The following is a 24,178-nucleotide window of genomic DNA, read 5'->3' on the forward strand; positions in this document are numbered from 1 at the left end:
TTCATATGGATGGAGCTGTGATTGTCATGTACATATGGATGGAGCTGTGATTGTCATGTACATATGGGTAGGGCTGGTGATTGTCATGTACATACAGATGGAGCTGGTGATTGCCATGGGCCGACAGTTCTCACTGTCTACTAGTTCTTTGTGTGCATCTGGCCTAAGTAAATAAACAGCAGGTGTACACACCACTACCTAAGTCTTAGATGTTTCCAAATTCTGAAAATATAACAGAATAAAACACTGTTAAAATAAAAGAATCCTTGAGTTGTTTGCTGGAATCTGAACTAAGTCACTTACACCCATAAGGACAGAAAGGATCTTATGATTGTGAATAAATAGTACACTCCAACTCTGGGATCACAACTCAGAAGCTGCCGTTCACTGAGTGATGCTAGTGTTTTTCTTTTGTGGTTCTATAATGATGTCAAGATCTTAAAAATAATACTTTCTATTTCTTCAGGGAGACTTTGTAATTTTCACCCAGTTCTGTTGTATGCGAATCAGATACTATCACTTACTTACCGAATGACTTTTTTAGAGCAAATATCAAACACACACATAACACTCATATACATACACATACATAGTCACACAAACACACACATACACACTCACACAATTCTCTCACACACATGCACACACTTGTGTGTGCACACATATGAAACAAAAGCCAGAAGTGAGAATATTTTCCATGCGAAGTTCCTCTTGTTGTACAGCATGGTAATGTTGGGAAAATTAATTAAGATGCTTCACTCTTTTTCTTTCTGAGTGAGTAACCTATTTGGCCAAGGGCATCCATCTGTTGGAGAGATACAATTTTTTTAAAAGAGGAAACGAAAAGAAGAAATTGACATTTGGTTTTGGTAAGTAAAATGTTACAGAATACACTTGTCAGCTTTGCTGTGGTAACGAGTGACCTCTAATGTCAGTGGTCTATAGTAACAAAATTTTATTTCTCAGGGTGTAGCTTGGTGGCAGGTCAGTGGCAACCTGGTTCCTGCGACTTCATTCTGTGTCCCATGCTGACCAGCCCCTCTTTCAGACATAATGCTCATGGAAGGAACAGAGCTGAGAGGGTTAGTGGAAGTCAGGTGACTCTTAAAAACCTGTGTCCATACACAGCGTATAAAATATCTCCCCCATGACACCAGGGAGAGCTACATATCAAAGCCCAAAGGGGCAAAGATGTCTGCTCCTATTACAGGAGGCACTGCAAGTCACAAGGGGAAGTGAACAGCTGCAGACAATGCTGACATCTACAAGACAGGAGCTCGCAGGTAAGCTGTTCTCTTGTGGGGGTTGGTGGTGGATTCTGAAATCCTTTACTCACCTTGCTTTATTAACCAATGAGCCTACACAAAGAAAATACACATGATAGATAGGAACATAGAAAAGATACCCCATCCAGCCATGACAGCCATACTAGGGCTCTGAGAGATGAAGACAATGAAAGGTAGGATAAGATCCAGTTCTTGTAGCCTCAAGCAAACGATGGAGTACAGGTGGGCAGTCCAGATGTCCTCACACTGGAGGGGGAATACATTCAAAAGCTAAGTTGGGCTGGGCTGTGGTGGCACATGCCTTTAATCCAAGCACTTGGGAGGCAGAGGCAGGCAGATTTCTGAGTTTGAGGCCAGCCTGGTCTACAGAGTGAATTCCAGGACAGCCAGGGCTACACAGGGAAACCCTGTTTTGAAAAACAAAAAAAACCAAAAAAGCTAAGTTGGGACTTCAGACAGAATCAAGTTTGAGGGTCTTCAGTGACAATGTAGGACACAGCCATGATGATGCAGTGTTATAGCAAGCCTGGTAGAGAACTGTCTGAGGGTTCGGCTACCTGAGCTCCCACAGTTCCCAAAAAACATGGACAATTAGAGATTCTGAAATGGTAGCTAGCCAGAACATACAGCAGATACTCAGAGAGATGCAACCAAGTGGGATCCAGTGGTCCAGGCCCTGCCTGGCCAGAGTGATACTGGGTTCTGAGCAGGCATGAATGTCAGAGGGGCTTGCAGTAGATACTGATGCCCATCAATTGTAACTTTCTCTTTTGTTGTAGTAACAACCTTGAATCTTGATGTGCATTTTCTTTTGGGTTGATTATAGGTTGATTGCTTGATTGGATTAGTTTTAAATGTTTTTAAAAAGATTTATTTTATTCATATGTGTGTGTAAGCCCATAGAGGGCAGAAGAGGCCATTCTTGGAGCTGGAGTTACAGGCATTTGTAAGCCTCCCAACATGAGTCCTGGGAAAGGAACTTGGGTTCCTGTCATTGAACAGCAAGTGCTCTTAACTGTAGAGCTGTCTCTCCAGTCCTCAATTTTCAATTGGATATTTAGGTGATCAACAAGATGGAAGAGTAGGAAGAAGGCCATTAGGATGCTGACAGAACACAGACGCTACATCACTTTAAGGAGACTTAAAGAATAGATGGGAACGTTCTCTTTACCACCGATCCTAGTATGGATGGGTATGTAATGAGATTTCCTGAGTGCAAAATGAATGAGGGGTCATAACAGGAGAAAACAGATCTGCTGGTCCAGCTTCGACAGAAGCAGCAGGCAGACAGAAGATGCCGGCTTCTCCTTGGCATGATGCCCACACAGCTCTCATACAAGCTTCTAAATCAAGCTTGTAGCCTTTATGAAATGGCTCCTGTCGAAGTAGCTCACTTATATTTGGTTCTCCACTTTAAAGCCCCTTGAGATAATATCACTGTATTCCTTTGCCTTAAAGGAAAAAATATATATATAATAAATAGCCGATCAGGGGGATTTCAATATCGCAGTCAACAGAAAGCAGTGAGAGGTATGGAACCACCATGGGTGGTGATGTTTGGACCAATAAACTAACTGTGGTGTTTAGCGGCAACTTGATCTTTATCTGCCCTAGGATAACTCAGTGTTGATGTTGAACCTGTAGGCGTTATAAGTGGCTGGGTTAGTAAACAGAAGATCACAGGGAACAGGATAGAGAAAATACACTTTGGAAAGACGGTGTCCATTAATAGCACAATGCTTACCTCCCAGCTTAAGATCCTGGGTTTAATTACCAGCACTACAAAGCTGAAACATAAGCTACACAGGACTGAGGCAGAGACATCTGCTGACTGAATGATTGCACCATTCACTATGCTGTTCCCACCTCTGATCATTTAAAATAGCCAGATGCTTGGAGAGTCTAATTCAAGAGGTCTGGGGAGGGGCCTGAGCAATGCTCATTTTTGAAAAGCTTGACATATAATTTAAATGTGCAACTAGAGCAAGCTAAGAACACAGTAAGTACTGAGTGAATTAGGGAAGGAAACAGTTCTTCTGGACAACAGTCTTCACGTCCTTGGACCAGAAGAACCGGGTGGAAGCAAGCACATTCTATTTTCTAAGTCTTCTCACTTAAATGTTACACCCGAGTCAACTCCACCGCTGAGCGAAGCACACTGACATCTATCTGGTGCTGCTCACAAAGAGAAGATGGCGGAGAGACTGAAGGATCTGCATGGTCTGAGCATCCAAGGGAGACTACAGTTTCTTGTCCCACTGGCAAGGGAGGGAGAGTGAGGTGCAGCTTGAGATACTAAACAAGGCAGTGTAGAGTGTGAGGCAGGTGGGAAAGCGCAATGGTTTGAAACCAAAGAGAAGAAATCTATTCTCTGTTAAAGCAGGAAGAGGTCACGAAGAAATGTCTCCTCAGTGAGACCAGGATGAAAATGAAGAAAGGAAAAGCCCTGAAGCATAAGTGTGCTTAGTGAGAGTGAGCCCCTAAACTGAGCCAACAGCAGTGTGATCACAGCCTACAAGCCCCAACAACCCTGGTGAGGAGAGTCCCAGGGCCTGCCTGCCTGGATGGATAGACTGGCACTTACCTACATGCCTTGGATGACAAAAGCAATTACCAAGTCACATAAATAAGGTCACTTTGAACTTGAAACATGTAAGAATAGATGATTCTTGCCATGGTCTTCTTCCACAGTTAAAAAAACCCCAATATCCATAGATATTATAGCTATTGTTATTTTTTCTATGGAAAAATACCAATAAAATTATTAAGGTTTGTCCAATTTGGGGGGCTGATTATAAGAAAATATAATCTGGGTGGGTTATTATCGGTAGAAAGCTTATGCCTTGTAGTTCTGGAGGCTGGGAAGTGCTAAGACCTAGAAGATACAGCAGTTTAGGGTAGATATTGACACCAAACTCTAATTGCTTTATAGGAGGCATCTCATTGTGACATCACATGGTGATAGGGAGAAATCTGGTCTCCCCAGGCCTTAAAAGTTATTAACCCAAGCATGATAGCTCTACTCTCAACCCCTGATCATTCCCTAGAGACCCCATCTCCTAATGCCGTCACAGGGAGCTATGCTTCATTCGAGATAAGAAGTTTAGGGTCCATTACATGCCTTCACAGCAGTGTGCCACGCAGTCAGGTAATTGGTGGCAATTTCCATGCTACCACCTGAATGTTCAAAGACACTGGAAACAGTAGGGAGGTGGACATTTTTTTCCTCTCAAATAATTACTCTAACTCAACACTACAGAACGGATAAGCAGATGTGAATCTTTACTGATCAGCTCTCTTGGAAGCTATGTTGATATTCAAGGACAGAAATTAGAACATTAAGCCTTTTCAAACTGATATATCTACATATCTATCTATGTATCTATGTATTTATCTATCTATCTATTTATCTATCTATCTATCTCTACCTATCTTTCTATCTATCAATCATCTATCTACCATCTTTTTCTTGATATGACAGGAAGTTCTTTGCTTAATATATCCATATAATTATCATTTCATACATTCAATTGAAAGTTCTAGTATCCTATAATTTATACTTGCTTTGCAAGATTTTGTACATTAGAAAAATTATTACCACTTAACAATCCTAAAATTTCAAAAACTTTTAGATCTGAGTAAAATTTCAAAATGAAGAGGGGGGAAAACCAGTAAAAATTAGAGGTACTACAATCAGATTCTTAAGAGTTCAAATTCTGGCACTGGCACTCATTGGATGATTTTGGACATCCTATTTAAATTCACTGTCTACCTGCTTCTATAAAAAGGGTAAGAAGACATTTTCCATTAAGACTTATGAAAATTAAATATGATCACTTATGTCTGGAACCAAGTATCCAATAAACTAGGATTTTTAGTCATTCTTGGCTATCTGATCTAGAGTGTGAATTCTCCCATGAAGTGCTCATACAGGTCATCGCCACAGCACATCTAATAGGAACTGCCAGAAAGACTCCAGGCCTGCACCTGGTCATATGAGGTTCTGAAAATTAGCCAGGCTCCAGAGCTGATATTCTTCATTCTTGTCTGATATTCTTCATTCAAGAGTCTCTGTGAGTGAAAGAGATTCCAGTTTTAACAATCAAAAGTCAATGAAAAAATATGCTCTCCTGGCGGATATCTAATTGAATCTTGTCTGCCTGAAAAGTACAATGATATGAATTATTATGAAATGACCTGAAAGGTGACTGATCATAGAGCGATGGCCACTATTTACTCAGACTTCTGTTTTCAGAAGGTAATTAATCTTTTTCAGGTGCTCCAGTTAGAATTATCTATCTGCATATATGATCTGTTTCCATAACCAAATAATGACTGCATTTTTGCTGAAGATTCGCCGGGCCTATACTCACTGCACAAACTTGTAAATACCAGGAAATCGAGTCATGTTACTTTCATTGGCCACTGGCACTCATGCCTCTCTCTGCATCAGTTAATTTTACAGTAAGAGGTTCAGGAGAGAAAGCTCTGTTGTTTGGGGTTAATGGTTTATGTGCCCAGGAAAGCTCTTCTCTCCTTGTGTTGCCTGAAGCAGGGAGACGTGAGGCTTGCCTGCATCTAAGCCCCAATCTGTGCTGAGTCCCAGGCCACACTAGCTAACTTCAGATTTAGCATTTTCTCCAGGCTTTGGGATGGTCTGAAACTTAGGAAAGAGGACAGCCTTTCTCACATACTGTTGAGTTCGGCATTCACTCAGCTCGAATTTAGCAATGGCCACTGGATTTATTAGGAATCCATTTCCTTGTCTTCCCAGGACGGAGGACTGTATCTACATCTTCTCTTTGCATATTTTTTCTTCTGTAAAAAAAATTATTTATGTATTTGTTTGTTCAGGTTTCTTTACTTTCTAAGCTGACTTCATGACACAGAATGCCATTTGCTCCTTAGAGAGTCTGTTCTCAGTGGTTGGACTACGGTTCTTGCTAGAAGCTCCTCACTTTTCACCATTTCTGTATCTTCAAGGACCTAGTCCTACACCTAGAATTTCTTTTGTTTAACTTTCATTTTCTTTGTTTTGAGACAAGGTCTTGGTACATGGATCAGGCTGGCCTTGAACTCACTAAGTAGCCCATTCTGGCTATAAACTTGCTGAAATTCTCCTGACTCAGCTTCCTGAGTGCTGAGATTATAGGAGAATGTCTGATGCAGTACACACAACCAGTTGCAGCTGTCAGTTCAAGCCCCAGCGATCCTGTAGACACGCTGTCGGAGCTGACTCTTCCTGAAATTTTAAAGGATGTTGTTACCCGTTACAAGAAGGTGCTCTGTACAGCAATGTGCTTTTAGAGTTTTTGTTGTCTCACAAGACCACATTGACAAAACATTGTGACATAACCATTAGGGAATCAAATAGCTCTTGGAAGAAGAAGTCGGAGACTTACATACTTCTCCTGTTCCGAATTCAAGTGCTGAACAGGTTTCATATTTAGAGCATAGATGTAAAGATTTTGCACATTCCTGGCTGGCTGTGAGCCTAGCACACAGAACACTAGTTGGCTTGCTTTTTTGGCTTTTACTAGGCAGTCTTTTGCCAAATTCTTCTGGAATTTGTTTAAAGGCATCAAATGCATTTTGCACCCCAACGAGTATTTGATTTTCTTGTCCAAGGAATGTGTGTTGATTATGGTAATGACTACCAGTGTTGTGGAGTGCTACAGTCATAGTGAAATTTGGTGGCAGCTCTGGATTTGTCACTGAGCTGCAATATGTGGGTGCTTATCCTGCTAGAGCTTGGTACCTATGCTTTTCTAGGTACCTACTGCCAAGTGAACAGTTTCGATTCTGTTTTTTTTTTCCTTTTTAATGTATAATGTCTTATCTTTTCTAATTTCACATTATGAGCAGCCCTGTGGCTATTCTAAGACGACTGCAGATGAGGAGGTCAGCCAAGAACGTTTTGTTCATTAGCTGGGAGGTTTGTTTTGTCCTACAGCTAACTCAGTAGAATGACTCAGAAGCATTGCATGTATGCACCTGACAGATCTCCGTGACCGTCGCCTCCGCCCCCTTGAATGCACCACTTGGATGAGCTAAGTGAGAGATGTATGATGACTGAAAAGAGTCCTCTGGCCAGAGAAACTGCATCACATGTCATAATAATGAAAGGGACAGCTCCTCACGCAGCATCGCCCAGAACATGCAGTCAGGGCACTCGTCAGCAGAGATGGACCGCCAGCGGTGCTGGAGCTCGGCAGCTCAGTCCAGATGTAGCCACCCCTAAGTGAATGTCATAGGAAAGGGGGTCATTCCTCACGGCTAAAGCTGAATTCCTATAAAGTTCTGATTTCCCTTCCTTTTGCCTCTTTCAGAGAGAAGTTCCACCAATCGCTCAACTCTCTCCTCCATTGTGCACACCCCTCACCAGCATCCTCTTATCTTAAAGGGAAAAAAAAAAGTCAGAACCAAAAACTGCTTCTCGTATCCTTGATCTCCTATAATTTCTCTCTGCCTTTGCCTTTTTTGGAGACAGTGGAGAACAGTGGTTAAAGAATGGGCCCTCACTGCTGCAGTGTCTGGCCTCAAGTTACACACCAGATGGCTGTGTGACAGTGTTACTTAACCAATAAAAAGGGGCTGATGACCTCATCCAAGCATAGCTAAGAGCCTGATGTTAGGTCATGTGTGTCAAGGACTCAGAACAAACAACTCCAGGTTTTAAATCTTCCAGTGCCCAGCTGGGCAGAGCTTCTCGGTAAATGGTGTATCATCTACAGGCAATGGCACGTTGGCCTTCAGCCTCATCTTGTGTGTTTGGCTCTGTGCATGGGCTTCCAGGATGGCAGAGGTTGTGTTGGAACTGTCCTTGTCTTCTTCCTGACTCTGACATTCACTCTTCTATTTCCATTGGTTCTTCTCCCCAAATATGTCAACAGAAGGCCCTGCACCATGCCCACTAGTGGTAGTTGAGGTAAATCCAATCCATCCATTTTAATTCCTTTCTATGGGGTGCAGAGGTGTCTGGCAGCACTACCATCTGATTTGGACTATCCCCCAAAGTCCTATGTGTTAGAGACTTGGTTCTAAGGTTGGGGTTGCTGGGTGGGGGGGAGGCAGTATAACTTCAAAAAGTAGGGCTTCAGGGTGTTAGGTCCCTGGAAATGTGAACTTAGAAACTAAGATCTAGCCTCTTGCTCTTTCTCTGCTGCTCCTGGCCACGAGGTGAACACCTTTGCCCTCCCCACATGCTCTCCACCAGATGTGCTGCCTAGCAAAAGGCCCAGTTCATCATGGACTGGAATCCTTAAAACCAGGAGGCAAAAGAATCCCTTTCTCTTTCTAAGACAAGAGCTCATGGCCTGTGTTACACTGACGGAAGCTGACACACACAGGCAGCGCCATACATGTCATGGCTCCCCTCTCCCTCTTTTTGAATCTCCCATCTCTTAGCCATTCCTGATTCCCCACACTCCATACTCATCATGCGTACCTCCCACTTCTCTGAACATTCTCTCTCAGGTTCCTCTGAAGACTCTACTTCCTCTGAGGGCCTTCTAAATATATCCATAACACAAAACTAAACGCAGACATGGGGAGAAAAAGAAAACTAACTCCTTTGTGTTGGTTAGAATTAATCTGATTCTCTTCCTAAACTCATACCCACTGAGTAGCAAAGGAAAAAATAGCTAAATGTTTGGTCTAGTGCAAAGTGAGGGCTTAGTAATTTACAAACACCTAGTAGTAGGAGACAGTTGCTGCTGAATACAAAGGAAAGGGGTCAAGGAGTGTACCTGTTCCCACCCAAGGAGACTGCAAGTGGCTTGATTGAACACTCCACACATTCTTTGTTCATCCAAGCTGTTTAGCCTTAGGGTTTGGGATTTGGCATTAATGACAGAGACTCATTTCTTTGCTGTGCCATCATTTCTAACAAGATAGAAGTGGCTAGTAAGGTGTGTGTGTGTGTGTGTGTGTGTGTGTGTGTGTGTGTATATATATATATATATATATATATCCTCTCCAGTGTATCTTCTATTTCTGATTATCCTTAAATGATTCAAATCATATCATTCATATCAACACATACCCACAGCAGTCTACTCATTTTAAAGTAACAGACAGAGGAGAAAGTGGGACACAAAGTTTGCAGTGCCTGTGTACATGTAGAGTACACACACCTACTAAGTGCTACCGTCGTGGCAATGGAACTAGCAATAAGGACATCTTTTTGCTTTTGAAAAAGTACCTTATGTAGCCCAGGATGACTTCGATTTTTCTATGTAGCAGAGGATGACTCTAAACTTGTAATTCCCCTGTCTCCACCACCCCTGTACTAGGATTACAGGTATGAACCTCTATGCCTGACTTATGGTGTGCTGGTGATCAAGTCTAGGGCTTCACGAATGCTTCTTAAAGTACTCTAGTAACTGGGCTGTAGCCCCAGCCCTGATGTTCACTCTTCTCTAGACAAGTCATGTGGGAGTGAGAAGAGATTCAGTGGGGATAGTAACGATTTCTTCTACCCCAAGTAGATAGAATCGGCAGGCTGGAAGGGAGATAATAAAATTTGTCACCCACTCAAATAGGTACGTATGACATCGCTATATACTAAGAGAACAGCTGGCTTTAGCATCAGGTCAAAGTAGGATCTCACTAATGGGAAATACAGTTCTTCCTTCAGTGTAAGACTGGGGTTTGAACAAGTCTGTTGTCATTTGTCATTCTGTCACAGAGAGGTCAATGCAGTTACTGTATTTCCTCTTATCTACAACAGCATAGACTCCACTGGCATCATCAGAGAGTACTGAAATGTCACACTACACGGTACTCACAGCTCAGCCTTGTACTCACCTCCTTAATTATCTCAGAAACACCTAACAGCTAGCATGAAGCCTGCAGAGAGAGGAAGCACCCACAGCCCATGAATGAATGAGCACGCTCTCCTTTCACTGAGGATGATAAGACGGCTCATTCTTCCATCCCCAAATATTCCATAAAGAAAAAGATTTGGCATCTTCAATTGCGCTCTGAATAGAGAACAACAGGAAAGAAGTCAGAAGGGGGGAGCAGTAAGTAGCTGCAGCTATGCAAACACTGCACATCAGGATGGAAGCAGAGAAATCACACAATCTGCAAAACAGCAACTGTGAAGGCAAATGCCAGCAAGAGCATCTCGACTTTCCTGGCTAACTGCACATTTCTACATAATACACATTTCCCCTTAATTCTTCAGTCTTAACTCAGCATCTAATTAACAATGCTAATTAAGGCATGTCTACTGCATGGTCCACAGACAAAAACACTAATGTAAGAGGTTATTTTAAATTCAAGGTCCAGTTTGTCTTCCGAGAAGCAGCCTTCCCTGTGTCCACTGGCGTACTCTCACATACACTCTGTTGGCCTCTGCCCTGAGACACACTGTTGGTGTAATTATTTTTCTAAGAATAGCAATGGCCATTACAAGTTTTCTTAGCAGTTCCCAACCTTTTAAGACTTTTAGTCTTTGGAAATTCTTGGAAACAACACGATATGCAAATTTAATATATCTGGAAGTTATAGTAAGGTTAGCCAACTTCCATTTTCATTAATTCTAAAATACCGAGAACTAGGGCATCCACACACCCTATGAAAAGATTATCCTATAGCTTTCCACACCAATACCAGCTGGGATATCTTAGAATACATTTATTCATATTTTACTATTGATGTCTAGCTTGCCGGCACTATTTTTAACCACTAGACTACCCAGCACAACACACACATACACAAAAGTCATGATTACCAGATCCAGATATTATACTCTGACCTGAAAAATGCTTTAGATCAGTGGCTGCTAGCCAGCCAGCTTTTCGTTATTATGATTAGTGGCTGAGATAACCAAGCTACAAAAAGAAGTTCCACTTTAGCTCAGCACTCAGCAGCTCTGGGCCATACTCAACTGGTCTGTGGGTTTGGGACTCGCTGAGGATAGAGGGAGCACCAGGCAGAAGAGAGTATGTGGCCAAAAATGAGAAAGTGAACCAGAAAGGTACCAAAGCTCCATAATCTCATGCAGTATGCCTTGCATTGTTTTTCTTTCTTTTTAAAAAGCTACTTCTAGACTTATGGAAATCTCCACCAAATGGTGATACAGGATAGGGTATAACACACACACACACACACACACACACACACACACACACACACAAGCACTCCAACCCCCAAACCCTAGAGCTTGGGGTGGCACACAAATTTGATGCAGTTATTGGCTTTAAAGACAGTAACAGAAGCCACAATCACAAATAAGACAGTTTAGAACAAAAGCCACAAAATGGAGAGGGAGGGAGACTCTGTTAGGTCACGATATTTGATTGAACCACAGTCAGGACAAAGTGTGCCACATATGCAAAAGTAAATGGCAAATTGTGGACACCAAATCTGTGGGTTATAAATGTGACTTTTATTTGCCTGATGTAATTGTCATCTCAGAGGTTGCTGCTGAATAAGCTCAATTCTTTCTAGTTCTTTCTGAACTTTGGCTGGCTGTTTTTCAACTCTGCTGTTTTGGTTCAAATTCCTCTCCAAGCTGACTGATTCAATCTGGCTTCTCTCAGCTTCTCACTGAATTGCTCTGCTTGGCCTCAAACTAACTGGCAATTTGTTCCAATCTTCTGACCCCTTCTTATTCTCTGACTTCTGCTGCCTCTGCTGACCAGCACTGACCTGCACTGAGCTGCAGGAACTAGGAAGGAATGTAATTCCACTGTACTGTACTCACTGCACTGACTCCGGACTGACTTCCCTCTTTGTCCCTGGGCTCCTCTTAAATAGCTTCTCTTTCCTGTGCTGTTCTCATCAGAGTTGGGTGCATCCTATCTCTGATTCATTCTATCAAATCTTTCTCTGATTCATCACTTTACCTCTCAATTAGAGGTCACTGTCAAGCAAGGCTGCTTCCTTCTACAAACTAACTTTACCTTAAAGGTGTATACTAAGGGCATGTCTGTATTTCAGCCAGAGAGAATAAAGGCGTGTTGTGTGTCTGCATTCCAGCTGAATCACACAGACCTAGGTTTTTGGATGTGATTCCTTGCCAGAGCAGCCATATTGCTGGATTAAAATCCCCCTACAGTGGGTTAATACTACTAAATATGTATCTTATTAAGATATTGATGAAATATGTTCATGATTGTTCATATGCTCACATTCAACTATTTAACATGACGATCTAGACATGATTGTATACTGTTCTCAGAACAAGAAAACTCTGGCATTACAAAAGGACTAACAGCTGCTGATGAAACACCACACTGCCTGGCTGCTGCTCCATTCTCCCAAATGTTGGTGGGAAATGAGGCGCCCATCTTCCATCCCATTTCCTTCTCCACCCCCCAAGCTGTATGGAACAAGTCTTACAACCCAAAAAAAAAAATCCAAAGCAATAACTTTAGGGGAAAAAAAAAACCTCCAGATTTTGCAGAATCTTCACATGCATAGCAACTAACTAAATGACAAAATAACACCCCCATCACAGAAATGATACTTGAATGAATGATAAAACACAATGAAAACAATTATTTTATGGAGCATGACCATTAACTAGATGCTATTTTCAAAGGTTGTTCTCCAAAGATCCAAGTTAGCATCTCCACATGTGTCTCTAGGGGAGATTTTCCAGATATGCCTATTCCTTCTCTCATTTTTTTCTTTGTTAATTACTGTGTCATTGTTGAGACCAGCAAGAAACATCACAGAGGGAGTGAAAAAGTCTTGCCTATCATAGGATTGCAAATCACTTATATTGTGAAATTTTCTGGATTCTCTCCCGTTACTTCCAAGTATGGATGAAATCATTCGGGGTTTGGAATCATGCTTTCTGGTCTCTCCAAGTGGGAAGCATGAAGATGCAACTCAGAACCATGAGTTAACTCTCCAAGATGTCTGCTCATTGGTAATGGGGGAGGGGTGCCAAGCAAGTAAACTTCCTCTCCCAGAGCCCATCCCTCTCCCTCTGGAGATATTACACATGGCCACGCTGTGCACCTGCTTGCCAAGCCAGCCTGGCATTCCACCCACTGGATGCTTCTTAGAGCGTTTTACTTCTCATCTGTTCTCCTTGGTTTCCTGTTCTGGATTTGTTTTCTCCCAGAAAAGTTAACTTAGTCCCTCTCTTGGTCTTTAAGGGACTCAGACAACTTTAACCAGGGATAAAAGGTAGAAACCCTTGGATTAGGAATTGAGAGTCTCATCTTGCTATAACTGGCTCTGCTATTAACTAGCTATTTGATCTAACAACTAGCATTCTACAATTATTAATTGTAGAACTGCAAATGTTAATTGAGCAATTAACATTCTGTAAAGGGACAGAAATTAGAGGAAGACAGACAGACTACATGACTACTATAGGAATTAAATACCCAAAGCCTCAAGTAACCCAATATAAGACAGTCGTTGTGATTTATTTGATCACATTTTGAATCAGCATTATGCACTATAACTACAACCATATCTTGGGCAAAATTCTCTTTATCTTGAAACAGGACCCTATCCATTCTTATTGGCAGCTAATGTTATTTGATATGTGACCATATCTTTTGCAACTTAACCAAATATTACAAATTTAATAAAAACTAGGCCAAGGAGTGACTTGAGAGCTGTAAGCTGAATCTATTCTGAGAGAATGCTATAAAAACCAGAGTATTTAAAGATTGCTAGTGTAGAGTGAAGGAAGCCATTTTCAAAATCATATGGAATGTTTCCATTTACAGGAAACATTCAATATCTTGAGAGAAAGAAAGTAGATTGGTAGCTGCCTTGACTGGGAACAGGGGAATGGGTACCAACAGGGTTTCTCTTGGCAGAGAGGAAATGGTCCAAAATTACATTGTGGCAATGGCTGCACACTCTGTGACCTCAACCAAAACCAATGAGCTGTGTGCTTTAATGGTAAACAGCATATGTGAATTACGTCTTTAAAAAGCTGCTTTTAGTTGGTGTGGTGGCACATGACTTTAATCTCAGCATGAGGGAGGCAAAGGCAGGAGGATCTCTGTGAGTTCAAGGCCAGCCTGGTCTACAGAGTGAGTTCCAGGATAGCCAGGGCTACAAAGTGAGACCCAGTCTAGAGAAAAACAGAACTTAAAAAAGTAAAAAGAAAGCTTAAAACAATATTGAATGTTTTCTCATAGGTTGAATCTGACCTTAACTATGTATAGGTATACGTATATGTTGAAAAAAGCAGATTATTTATGGGAAGGGAAGAGACCTGTTACAGGAGAACAAGAGAGGTTAATGGGGGATAAATCTGAGCAAGGTACATGTATGAGTGATGCACACGTATGAACACTGTCCTAAAAAAATACACTGTCCTAAAAAAATACACTGTTTTGTCCTTAGCTTTAAAATGTAGGGAAAATAATTTAAAAATACTGGGGTTGTCTCATTGTGAGGTGTGAGCTGGCCCAGAGGAACAAGCTTTTTCTCCTAAGAGCAGCTTATTGTAAGAAGGATCACTTATAAGTTACATGTTTTTTTAAAGACTCTGAAGAGAGAACTACACATTAACTCGCTGAGTTTCTGCTTGACACTAAATTCTCCCAGCAGCAATAGCTAGACTTCTGAGGGTCAAACTGCAGGAGGAAATTTAAGAATTTATGCCACTGGCTAGTTTAATGTGAGCAGCTTTAAAGAGACACATCTGGTAAGGCTCTCAAGTTAACAGCAGCCACCAGGTACAAAAGGGAACCAGGGAAAAGCAGGTCATTTTACTTAACGGAATTATTTTGGACAAGGTGCTGTCTCGAGGGCTCTACAAAAAAGGAGAATGTGAAGATGGTACCTGGATTCCCACTCCCCCTATGACATCAACAACATCTATCCTAGTAAAAGAAATTGAGAGTACATGACTACCACAGCAATAGATGAGCAAATGAGTTTGATTAGTTATTAGATTAAAGATGTCTTCATAGAAGGGCTCAAATTTTCTTTCGGCCTCAAATATCTGGGATTATCAATTGAATAAACTGTTGTATCCTGATAGACCAATCAAATGACTGTAACCACATATATATATCTCCTTTATTTAAAATAAGAGATTGTTAGCATGGGTCACACACCTCATGAGAGATTAAGGTGAAGCCTGTGTAGAGCTTAAATGTCCAGACATATCCCTGATTCCAAATCCAGAAGCAAGTTCTCTTTGAGACTAAAGGTTCAGAGCCAGCCCCTGAATACTGGTCTCCAAGAATATCCAACGACACTGAAGAACTGCAGGCTAGTCAGATGCTGCTCAGAGGAAAAGCCGTCCACTGTGTCATAGTTAAGGGTTCCCTCCATGTGATAAACACCATGAGCATTGGTGAGGAGAGGGTTTATTTCTCTTACAGTTCTATATCACAGCCTGTCACTGAGGGAAGTCGGGGCAGGAACCTGGAGGTAGGAGCTAATGGCATCCAGAGGCCAAGGAGGGATGCTGCTAACTGGCTTGCTCTTCGTAACTTGCTTAGCCTGCTTTCTTATAGAACCCAGGACCGCCTTCCCAATGCTGGTACTACTTACACTGAATTCTTTCTGTGCTAATAGATGCTTACAGGCCCCTCACATCAACTATCAATCATCAATCATGAAAATGCTCTACAGATACGCACAAACCAATTTTATGGAGACATTTTTCAGTTGAGAGTTGTTGCTTTTCTCAAATGACTCTAGCTATGTCAATCTGACAAAAACCCAACAACAGACTAGCTAGCACAATCGACCCCTTGTCAATTTGATAAACACCTTTCCTTCCTTTCTTGTTAATCCCCTAAGATCTCGTGTTAACATTAATACCACAATACGAAATATAACTAACTTTAAACGATCCAGAGCCATGAAAAGTTCAGTCTCTTTAAATCACCCAGTTTCATTATCCAGTCTCTCTAAAATATCAAAAAAAAAAAAACCTCTGTAAAATCCCCCAAGCCTCTATAAAATTCCAGTCTCTTAACTGTGCGCTCATGTACAATCAAGAATAAGTTAAATATGTTCTTATTCAAGAGAAAATACCCAGAGAACAGTCACAATCAAATCAAATCCAAGTCCAGTAGTGTAAAAGGCTCAATGTCAGACCTCAAGGGTTTACTCACCATCTTCTGGACTCCTCTAAAGGGATCCGTTTCTCAGGCTCTGTCATTGTTAGCCACCCTAGCTTGTCTTCTAGGTACAGACTAGCTCCTTTCCACATGTGCGGCTGTTCTTGGTGGTCATCCCATGGTACCCACATCTCCAAAAAGCTGGGGTCTCTGTTGCAGCTGGACTGCACTTTCACCAGCAGCTTCTCCTGGGCTCTCTTCCAGAACCCCGACTCTGTCACATGCTACCCAACCCATCTTCTTTCCATGATTCCTTTATCCTTGGCTGCCTAGGACTACTGAAGCTGTGCCTTCACCAGTGGCATCTCCTGACAGACTACAACCCTACCACACAGTAATGAGCCTCAGCTGTTCTCCATGACCCCTTCCTGCTTTCCAAATTAGCACCACCTGGTGACTCTTAACCTATTACCAAATTCAGCTGCTATCATGAGACGCAGCCTTGGCCCCCTACGGACCACAGCTAAGCTGAGTGTAGATACTGAGGAAACAGTCCCAGGTTTAGGGTCCTCAATAATGTTGGTCTCTTTTAAATCATGGCTAATTCTCAGCTCCAGCTAACCAGCAACAATTGTCTCAGTAAAGTGAAGGTTTTTTTGTTTTTTGTTTTTTAATTCAGTAGTGCTGATCTCTTGTTAATCACAGCAGACTCTTCAGATCCAGCTAACCATACATGACTTAATTAAAAATGTTGACCAGCTTCCATGGACTCTATGATCTAGAATCTTCAAGGGACTCTCAAACTTCCCTATGAAAGTCCACAGGGCAGGCCTCCACTGTCTGCACTGCTCTCAGCATCCTTGTCTCCCAGGCTTCTACAGAACAGCTCACTGAGCTCTCAACACCCAATGAATGGATTTTTCTAGCTTGAAGTTCCAAAGCCCATTCACTGTTCTCCCAAAACAACATGGTCAGGTCTGTCACAGTGATACTCCATGACCTGGTGCCAAGTTCTGTCTTAGAGTTCCCAGTGGTATGCTATAACACAACCAAAAACAAGCTAGGGAGGAAAGCACTTATTTAAGCCCACAGTTCCACATCACCATCCATCACTGAGGGAAGTCAGAACAGGATCTTGAGCAGGGCATGAACCTTGAGGCAGGAGCTGATGCAGAGGTCATGGAGGAGTGTTGCTGACCGGCTTGCTTCCCAGGGCTTACTCAGCCTGCTCTCTTATACAATCAAGGACAATCTGCATGGGCTAGCACTACCTACAGTGAATTGGGGCCTTCCACATCAATCACCAGTCAAGAAAATGCCCCACAGACTTTCCTATAGGCAGTCTTAGGGAAACTTTTTTTTTCAATCGAGATTCTCTCTTCCCAAATGACTCTAGTTTGTGTCAAGGGGACAAGACTAGCCAGCACACACTGACTTGGGTGACAGCATCTATAAACACACAGAAGAAGAAAAAGACATGAGGTAAATATTGAGCTGTCAGGCAGCAAAACAGACTGGATACAGATGAAGATGGGAAACTATGACAAGGTAGGCAAGCCAGGTACAGAAAAAAGCCAGTTACAAAACACGAAGAAAAGAAACATGTTCTACAGTTTAACAAGTAGTAATTAGTTTATATACAGCTCTTCAAAGCAGGGGGAGCAGGAGCAGGAGAGAGGGAGGGATGAGGAGAACCAGTGCATGCAGGAATGCCTAAGGACAGTAGATGGACACTCAGAAGCCTGCCAACTAAGCAATACAAGAGCCTAGGGGAGAAGGGGCTGTGACAGGCGGGACTCTATAGTGACAAACTGAATCAGTCAGCTTCCTGCCCCCCACCATACCTGCTTACACCACCGAACACTGATGGTCTTATACACTACCTTGGATTAAGGAAAGATCAAACTAAGATAAATGTTTTCTGTTTTTAAATAACTTTAAAACTTTAAGTCAAAATACATGGGGGCATAGACAATCAAATCCATAACTGTACACACATTTACATGAAAAATTCAAATCACAGTATCACAACTATGTTTTATTTGATCAAAAAGACTTGTTTCCTGGTGATCTAGATCATTAGAAATTTCATTCCAGGACGAGACAAGAGGATGACACAGAGGTAGAGAAGGTGATTCTATGGGGACAACCCAAGGAGAACAAAATCAGATGTAACTCAGCTGCATGGAAGAATGGAGAAAAGGGGGAGGGGGAGGGGGAGAGGGGAGGAGGGAAGAGGAGGTAGAGGAAGAGGGAGAAGGAGGGAGGAGAGGAGGGAGGAGGAGTAAGATCATCTTTAACAAACCAACTTCTCCAATCTGAATCTGAGGAGACTTTGATAAAGAGCCTGCGCTGAGACAGAAACTGAAAGAGACCCCTCAAGTAAAGAGTACTTCACACTCTGAAAATACAGCACTACAACAGAGCCAGGATCCTTGCAAGGGCCCATGATCTCAACAGCCATTTGAGTTTCTCTTATGGATTAAGCCTAAATTACAACAAGAAAGCAGTTGGCTATTCCCACCCCCAACAGTAGACAGACTATCCTTGCCCCCCTAACAGTGGACAGGCACGGCTTGCCTGGGAGCTTGGTATCATAGTTCACAGGGTTCAAGTTGGGTAAGATTATGATGACTTTTCTGCCCAAGAAGTGTTCGCAGCATCTTCTGTCACCATGAAAGCTGCTCACGACCCGGAGCTTACAGCTCAGTTGCAGTTTTATTTCTCTACATCTTGCAACCAAACTGTACCGTCTTTAGCAGTAGGGTATTAGCATCTAGTTCTGGGGGGGCGACCAAAATGAGAGAGCTTATGTTGTTTTTATTTGGGGGAGGGGCTTTGCTCATTGTACTGCTAAACGGACATGATGTCAAGCTGATGTCTGAGTATTTATACCAGTTCATAGCACCTTGGCTGGAGAAACTTCTGTTTCAAGTGGGTGATGGTTAATGACGAGACTCAATGACTGGTCAAGATGCTGGAAACCGTGACTGCTGGGTGTGCGGCCCTAAGTCGGACAACCATGAAATGCTGTCTCCTGGTTATGACATGGTTGTTGCCCTGTAAGCGCATAGCACACACTAGGTGCACAAATAACGGGCTCATCGGCACTCCAATGACAGAAGAAGGCCTCATAAGACACCTCCCAGGAGCTATTGGTAGCACAGGGTCATAGGGGACATATCCCATGTGTAGCTACTGGTACATCGCCCCTGTTCAAGTATATAACCCCCCACAACCCATGCTTCTCCAAGCAATCCCCAACTAAATGTAGTGGGTCACAAATAAAAAGTAGGAGGGAGATTTGAGAAATGAAAGGAGATTTGATAGGAGAGGAAAAGGAACAGGATAACATGTGTGTGTGTGTGTGTGTGTGTGTGTGAAAGAATAATTTTTAAAAACTCAGGAAGGAACTACTATGCTTCTGGGTACCTAAGAGAAAGTATCTGGTCTTCAGCATAAACTTTCAAACTGCAACCTTCTTTCCCTAAGTCTCTCACCAGGCAGGAGCAGCTGCTCTTGATGAGCTCAGAAGAGTCCAACATTTTGAAAAATGTGGATCAGTAGGATCCACATTTTTCAGCTCTTGACAAAGACACAGGAGCAGGCAAATCTGTGTCCTTTCCACTCTGTACTTCTTGTGAATGACAGGTGTAACTCTATTGTTTGCTCTTCCCCCAGTATTCACGTGACATGGTATCCTCTTGGTATCAGTTACTCTACTCCTTCCCCTCTTAGCCAAGTCTTGGGGCAGATCTGTGTGACAAGTTTTGAGTCATTTGGAAGCAACTGCGATTTTTGTATAGGCTTCTACATACCATAATACCCACAGGTGCTCCCAGAGGCCCAGTCTTAAAAACGCTGTAGGGTGGCCCCAGGCATCACCAAAATAAAAAGCAGTAAAGGTGTAATGTTTGTCACTATTGGTCTGACCCTTTTATCCTGAATATTATCATTTACATCTGTACTCTGAATTATTTAGTGCTTCTTGTAGGTCATAAATATGTGATTACCTCAGCCTACCATGTCAATACAGTTACACCTGCCAATGGAGAATCCCACAATATTTGATGCCTGAACTAGATTACTTACTTTTCCAAAAGCACTATTATTTGTTATATTTGAATAAACTGAGAGGGATGTTAAAGGCTCTTTGCTTTAGATTTTCAGCTTTTGCCAATGTCTTCTCTAATGACAAGACATATTTATACCTAGCAAGCACTCCCCCACCCCACTTCTGATACAAATAATTGAGTCCTCCATTTCAAAGGCAGTGTGCAGATCACTCACTTATGAGATGACAAGTATAGAAACACAAGTGTCTGGGGACACACTAAGAGGGACGTGGCTGCCAGGATGTCAAGTTGTGGGGTCCGTGGGAAGTATGGGAGAACGAGTTAGGTATATACACAGCAAATAGTATACGTAGTCCTATTATAAAACACCCGGCCATGAGTCACTGTGCTACTGCTGCTGTGAATTTGTTGTTGATTTTATTGGTGCAGATAAAATTATTTTCTTATTTGTAAATGCATTTTCATTTTTCAAGAAACCCCTTGGGTATCAATCAACATGTTTAACATGTACATGCTTACAGAAAATTCCAAATTTTCTTCTTCCAGGAGTTTAATTAGAAACATGTAGACTACACAAACTATTTGTTCAGAGTTGTCATATATCGGGGGGGATACAGAGCTATAATTGTCCACATTAAGACTAGAAGATACTCTCCTTCTTTAGAAACAGTGTATCTTCAAAAGGTTTTAGCCACGTGGATAGAGGAGACTCAAGAAAATGAGAAAATGGCTGGTGGGTGACAGGAAGCTTGTTACTGTTAAAGGAAGAAGCAAGTTAAAGGGGCTGAGGACCCTTATAGAATTGGACCAGAGCCAAAGATATCAGTAACTCAAAGTATTTTTAAGACTTAAATTTCAGATATCAAACTGTAAAACAATTAAGAATGCACAGGAAGCAAAATGTTTGTAAGTTTAGGTGCACGGGACTGCATTGTACTGAAAACTTCAATGCACAAGATAGGAGCTCCAGTGTGCACGACACACATCTCAGAACAGATTAAAGTCCGAAGCAGACGAGCAACTCAAACAAACGCAACACCAAGACATAACCTGATTTTAAAATGGACAGGGGACCTAACCTCAAGAGACGTTTATTGAGGGACATAAAACCAGTTAGGGGATAGAAGAAAAAACATGAACCATCATCAGAGAATGTAAATTAACCCACAGTGAGCTCATTTCACACCGCTGCAGCCGCTAATATAAAAAGGGAAGACATTTTAAAAGATATATGACCCCTCCAACTATCTTTTGCTTCCTGAGTGAGTGCTGCTTATTTCTATCTCTCAAAGCAGCTGCATTTCATTTAGGCTATCAAAACTTACTGCCATATATTCATTTGTTTATATAACACCAAGAGCAGCCTATGGTAAAACCTCCCAAATGAGTAATAGCCAATTTCAGTCCGGAAGTAAATATCTGGAAATTACACAATGTTATTGAGAGAAGAAGTTTTCCTTTTGAAACTGAAAGGTTGGGGGCATGACTCAGGGGCGGAGCACTCACCTAGGGGTGGAGCACTCATCTAGAGTGCACAAGGCTCTGGTTTCTCTCCTCAGGTCCCCAGAAATATATCCAAATAAAAATTCAACTTGTTAAAGTGAAAAGATGATAAATTATATCATCAATGTAGGACCAGGATCTCTTTGTAGTTCGTCCTGTTACTTATCTGAAGGAGGGGGAGGGGAAGGAAGGAGGCAGCAAACCCGAGGGGATTCAGTGAGACATAAGCACGGAGCTTTTGTAATGAAACTCACTATTGTGACATTAAATGTTACTAAAATGCAGAAAAAGTCATCAGATAATCCCACAAGAACCAAAAAAGCAGAGTGACAGATGAAGTCCTCGGCATTTGATTTAGGAAGGATTTTGACTAGACCAGGAAGAGGCTGGACTCTTCAATAGCTGGGTGAGCCAACGGCTTAATGCAAACATTTTCCTATTGGTTTACAGAGACATAACTCACACAAATAGGTCTTTTAAAAAAACTGAGTACCAAACACATTTCTGATACTCTTCTAATTTGATAACATACTGTGGACATCTCCCCAGCTAGGATATATGTATCTATTTATTCTTATTTGCAGCTACAAGGTAGTCCACTGTACAATTATACAACGTTGTATTTAGATACTGGAAAAATGAAAAATCGAGGCTGGCAGGATGGCTCAGCAGGTAAAGGTTGATCCTAAGGAGTCACATGATGGAAGGAGAGAAATCAACTTCCACAGTTTGTCCTCTGACCCCCACAATGGTATCATAGCACAAGCAAAAGCATGCACACATGTATGTGCATATGTACACGTGAATGCAGACACACATAAACACACACAATTATAATGATTAATTTTAAAGACTTGAAAATAAGGTTTTCCCAGAAAATATTTAAATTCATATTTATTTTTCTCACTCAATAAATGATGGTGTTTCCATATAAAGAAAAGCTTAAAGGAAATGAAACTCCATTCTTCATCTCTGTTTAGAGTGCCATAATATTTGGAAGAATTAAATAAGGAAGAAATCTTCCTGAAATAATATCAAAAAATACACTGTATTCTCTCATTGCTTCTATTTCAGATCTAACTTTTGGAACAAGAAGTAACTACATTGAGTATCCAAATAACAAATACATCTTAAGTCTCAGAATTTAAAGATCGATAATGAAAATGATGTAACCCCTTGCACACAGGAGGCTCTGGGAATGAATGGCTTTTGGATTCCCACACCATAATGAATGGACACCAGCTGTGGGTACAGCATTCTGGGCTCATTGCACAATAAAAACAGACACAGGATGGCACTGCACACACACCATGTGCACAGCTTGGGTCTCATCAGCACCACAGTTACTGAAGATGGTGGTACAATGGGTAAGAGTCAGGCCTTGGAGGCAGATAGCCTGGGGTCCAGTCTTGGCTCAGCTACCGATGACTGTGTGCCTTGCAGAAACCACTAAAGTCTCCTTCTTTTTCTTTGATATGTCTCACAAAATTGTCACGGGATTGAAGAGACATGATGAATATATACAGTGTCTAGGGTAGTGTCTATTCCTTCACTAGCATTCAAAAAATCACAGGGACTATTAGTACTAGTGTTACTGAACAATTATTATTACAAATAAAGGGTTCCTGTTAGGAATAGAGTTTAATATATATATTTATTTATATGATGTGTCAAATAGCCTTATGTATATAATCTTGTAGAAATAAAAAGCAATGTGCCAGTTTCAACAACTTAAATTTAGAAGTCAATTCAAATAACTCAGAAGATAAAATAATAAAGAATGTGACTTTTTCTGCTCAGGCTAAAGAACTAATACAACAAAATTATTCCTCAGACACGCAGCCCAAACAGGTAAATATTTAAACAATTTCCCTTATTTGAACACCCAGCAGAGTCAAGAATACAAAGCATACAATGAATAAAACCTCATAAGCAGGTTGACTTAAGGCTTTTTAATATAAAAATTCATAACTGCATCTATCCTTAAGCCTACACAGATTTAGTCATGATACTGATTTTAAAAGTGTTCTTTAGATTTTATTTTTACTCTATGTGTCTTGCCTACAAGCATGTATGTGGCACCACTTCTTGTTGCCCACGGAGGTCTGAAGAGGGCATTAAATGCCCCGCAGTGGAGTTACTGGTGGTTGTGAGCCACTGTATGGGATCTGGGAACTGAACCCAGGTCCTCTGCAGTGTGAGCTCTAACTGCGGAGCCATCTCTCCAGTACCAGGACAGATTGTCATGACCCAGGTGGGGTCATTCACTAAGAGCAGCATAAAAAGGCACCAAAGAGGCCACCAC

At 41.7% G+C, this 24,178-nt stretch overlaps 1 protein-coding gene across 3 annotated transcripts in view; it reads right to left on the reverse strand.

Annotated features, from left to right (window-relative positions):
- The window catches only part of Frmd5 (FERM domain containing 5), a 254,279-nt gene that overhangs the window by 113,983 nt on the left and 116,118 nt on the right, over window positions 1-24,178 (reverse strand). The window lies entirely within an intron of this gene.

The sequence above is a fragment of the Grammomys surdaster genome, unplaced genomic scaffold (assembly GCF_004785775.1).
Source record: "Grammomys surdaster isolate TR1022 unplaced genomic scaffold, NIH_TR_1.0 170, whole genome shotgun sequence".
NCBI classification, from domain to species: Eukaryota; Metazoa; Chordata; class Mammalia; order Rodentia; family Muridae; genus Grammomys; species Grammomys surdaster.